The 4,362-nt window shown below is 38.0% G+C and overlaps 1 long non-coding RNA gene across 2 annotated transcripts; it reads left to right on the top strand.

Annotated features, from left to right (window-relative positions):
- Positions 1-950: 950 nt before the first annotated feature.
- Positions 951-4,356, top strand: LOC126404144 (uncharacterized). 2 transcript variants are annotated; one of them, XR_007571408.1, is made up of 5 exons: positions 951-1,051; positions 2,418-2,476; positions 2,588-2,671; positions 2,776-3,003; positions 4,128-4,356. It is a non-coding gene; the product is annotated as an uncharacterized LOC126404144 (long non-coding RNA). The 2 variants fall into 2 exon arrangements; XR_007571407.1 differs by lacking the exon at positions 951-1,051 and having other exon boundaries at positions 2,339-2,476.
- The last annotated feature ends 6 nt before the right edge of the window (positions 4,357-4,362 follow it).

Raw genomic sequence — 4,362 nt, 5'->3', positions numbered from 1 at the left:
CGGTAAGGTAAGACAACACGTTTACATGTCGTTTTCTATATGTTCTCTGACATTTATCCTAACGATATGAGGCGGTCTTTATGGAAAAAAAAGCTTGTTTAGTGGACTAACTTTGCACTTGAAGGGATGCCCGTTCACTTACGTTTTAACAGGTCTGATGCTACTATGCACCCCAGCTGTATCTAGGCTAAAGGCTAACATGCTAAATATTATTTTTATGTCACTAGTCACTTGAAACAAATTTAGGACGATAGGAGACAGGTTGAAATAAACTGAAATTTCCCTTTAATAATGATCTGAAAATTCAACAGAATTAAAATCCCCCCAAATTATGGAGAAGCAAATTTCTCCAAACTAAGAGTTGTAGTATAATCTACACAAGACAATTAAATTTGCGAAGTGATTCTGGAGAGGCTACACTGCATAGTATTGAAACATCAGCTTGTTCTGATGAAATGTACGTTGTAGCTTGTTTTCTACCTTACCAAGGTAAGAAAGTAGTTTTCATTTATTCCCACTTGCATAATTTCACCACCATTTCCATCTTTTAAACAAGATTGAGCTTTGCTGTATTCATAGGTTACAGGATTACCACCCTGCACACACAAATATACAAAATACTTTTAACTTAAAATAGACAAACAGTTCAATGGGTAATTGGAAAGAACTACTTCACACTAAAGGAACAAATAAATTAAACATTGTGTGATTCTCATGGCCACAACACTGACTTTCTAAGAAACCACCTTAATGCTGCAACACAGCAGAGAAACTACTTTGTGTACTAAGCTCTCCGATGTGGATTCTAACAAGTTTTTTGATGCAATTTACTGTAAACTCAATGCTTGTTTCCGAGAAACCACCTGACCGTGAAAGTGAAAGTGACTATCCCAGCAGTATAAAATAAGTCTGCACTGCAGGGCTGCATTGGCACAAGTGTTGAGAGGCGCTTTAACTTCTGGAGACATCATTTACCTATGAACACTGCATTGTTAATATAAGTCCAGGATATGAGAATGCAATACTGCCATGGTCGCATGTTGTCAAAAAGGTAGGTTGCTATTTGCCTTTGTTTTGTAATTGATTTTATTGTTATGTGCCTAATTGGAGGACCTGATAAAACTGGGAGAGAAACATCTGGGCTACTATACAGACAACCAACGTTGTCATTTTTACTGACTGACCAACCTGTTTCTTTGCCAGTGATCAACACTGAATATTTTACAGATGAACAGAGTTTTTCAGGTATTCCTCCTTATAAATGCCATACTACCAAGCCCGGGCAGTACAACGAGTAGTTAATGATATATTTATGAATGTTGTCGGAAATACTGAACAAAGTCTTACTGTAGTTATTGTGGTGATGTTAAAGCTTGATGTGCATCTATTCAGCTCTAATCAAACGATGATAGCAGGTGTGGAATTGGTACATAGCCATGGAGTAAACACAACATTTTCAAAACTTTAATTTCCTACTATATTATATTATTATTTATTATAAGTACAGTTATACAGTTTCTATATATACAACTATAAATAAAAGCTCGGACTGTCTACAACATCACACATGCAGTGCAACATAAATGTTTGACACTTTACTTAGACTTTGCGCTGACTGTCTGAGAAGTAAATTGTAATGAAGACATTAACGTTGGGCTGTATTCTTCTGGGATACAGCAACACCACTTATACAAACCACACACAGTACTGCACTACACCATAGGACTTGAACCAATATAACAATGGCAATTTGTTACTTTTAGTTATGATTACATTTGCCAACCATACAGCTGAAATAATCAGTGGTGAGGTTACCTGCTGCAGAATAGCTATATCTTTACATATATATATATATATATATCTCTATATATGTATGTGTGTGTGTGTGTGTGTGTGCATTTGAATATGGGGGGCAATGTGTCTCCCTGCTGTCTGCAAACCACAAAGACATTGTTGTTGCAAAGTAGCTGATAGGACTGATAACTATGACGTTTTACTAATTCAGCGGATAGAGGCAGGTGTGTATAAGACAAAATATACATTTTGCTCTACCTCCTATGTCTTTGTTGGAATTAGAATATATTCCAAATTTACTAAAGGTATCACTATACAAATTTCTTATTTTCACGGGTTGAGGACAAAGAGGCGGGGCACTGGTTTGTAGGGTCATTTTCTTAAGCAATCGTAAAACAGTCAAATCTGACATAATGCATTCTGTTTTCATGCTGTTTGTTCTTTTTTATATGATGTAGATGTTTTGAATTTGCAAGAACCAGTCATGTGAAGGGGGTGGAACTGGAGGTCTAAACAAGACTGGCATAAATTCATGTTGTTATTTGGAAAATAATGCCGTCAAATAGGCTGCGTAGTATTTTAAACTTGGTGGGAAATAACACCTTGTTTCTCATGACTTCCAGTGAGAAGCTGTTTGAATAACCAGGAGTGAGTGCAGGATGACCATGTACCCAGAATGGAGGTAAACAGTTATTTTCTACATCTCCATAAGATACATAAAATCTAATGGGAAAACTGTATGGGTGAGAGAGTTGATTCATTCCATTACATTATATGTTTGTCATTTATCAAGGGAATCAGTGATGAAGACTCAATTATGGAGCTTTACTGTGAGGAAGCAAGAGTGACTGTCAGCAGACTGATGCGAGTGATAAAGGTCAGCTTCATACAATCTAATGTTGAGCACAGAGGCACTAAATGGTGTGCAGTCTGCACAGAAAGTAGCTTTGAGTAAAGTCATTATTATTGTTATTTCCACAGTGCCCTGCCCTCCTTCAAAGACAATAGTCAGTCATGTCAGCAGCCAGCTAGTGTCTCCTGCTGGTGAAGAGGAGAGCTACATTGAGATCAATTGCAGAGAGGAAGAAAACATGCAGGACACAATGGACACAAACAGCTCAACGCCAGGAGCACAAAACCTGATCCATGTTGATGAAGAACTGAAGACTGAAAGAATAAGCCAGCCTGTCGTAACATCTGCACACACAAGTGAGTAAAAGTAAAGCATTGTTATAAAGAAACAAAAGCAATAAGTCATAAAGTTCAACCAATAGTGTCAATGTTCTGACTCTGTGAAGGCTTACAAAACAATAATTGTGTAAAAAAGGAGTATTGTACGTTTGCAATGACATCATTTTTCACGTGATAGCAATAAATAAAATGAAAGCAACTGAAATCATCAGTGATAATGTCAGATAATGTATATTTTGTCTTGACAAAGCTGATCAAAACAACAAAGAGTTCAAAGGATATTCTGATTGTTTGTGGACATTCTGAATTTAATATTATAGTTATAGTTCAGGAATGAACAGAAGTTTAGCTCAGTTAGCTCTGTGAATAGGGACCCAGACCAGTGGTGTGTTGCAGTGATGGCTGTCCTTCTGGAAGTTGCTCCCATCTCTACAGAAGAACTCTGGAGCTCAGCCAGAGTGACCACCAGGCTCTACCAAGGCCTTTCCCCCCCAGTTGCTCAGTTTAGTCAGGCGGTCAGCTCTCAGAAAAGTCCTGGTTGTTGGAGGCTGCTGTGCTCTTGGGAACCCTCAATGAAGCAGAAATTTAAAAACCATCCTCATATCTGTGCCTCAAAACAATCTCTGAGCTCTGCAATTCTCTTATATGCATTGTCAGCTGTGAGACCTTGTAATCATCCCCATTCAATTGAATTTAATTGTGATTGATCTTGAAGATGCCCAAGGGTTGAAAAGTCATCTGAATGAAAGAGCAGTGCATATAGAGTGTGCAACCTTTGTTTATACTTTCATACAGTTGAATTTACCACAGGTGGATTTCAATCAAGGTGTAGAAACATCTTCCAGTTGACAGGAAATAACAAAATAAAGGCAACAAACACATGACAACTGCTAACTTAACACATCCACTACTGAACATTGGGGTCATTTACAAAAGTTGTTATATCGTGAACACAGGACAACAACAGCCACAAAAACAGTTTTCTGGAGGTTTGTAGCTCCCTTTAGCTTAAATGCAAAGGCAGTATGCAAAATTGTGCTCCCGAACATTTTGGCATGTATGCATGTGTCAGTTACCTTTGGATCCATGTTTTTCTTCACACACTTCTGATTAATTTAAAATAAACATCTTTATATCCACAGAGACACAACTGGAGATGTTACTGGAGGATCTGGGGCTGGAGCAGCACTTCACAGAGAAGCTATCCCTGAACACAATACTTGAGATTGATGAGAGGAGCATTGCTGATGAACCTGCCAAGTGCCATTCAGATCTTCCATGGTATTTTCTGAAGAAACTGATGATGGTTAATGTGACAGCTAGGAATGTGAAATGTACAGCTGCATGTGAGTCAAACTGTGATGAGCCATCAGGGAA

The sequence above is a fragment of the Epinephelus moara genome, chromosome 17 (genome assembly GCF_006386435.1).
Source record: "Epinephelus moara isolate mb chromosome 17, YSFRI_EMoa_1.0, whole genome shotgun sequence".
NCBI classification, from domain to species: domain Eukaryota; kingdom Metazoa; phylum Chordata; class Actinopteri; order Perciformes; family Serranidae; genus Epinephelus; species Epinephelus moara.
The sequence above is the reverse complement of the archived record's forward strand: the minus strand, read 5'-3'. Positions and strand labels throughout refer to the sequence as shown.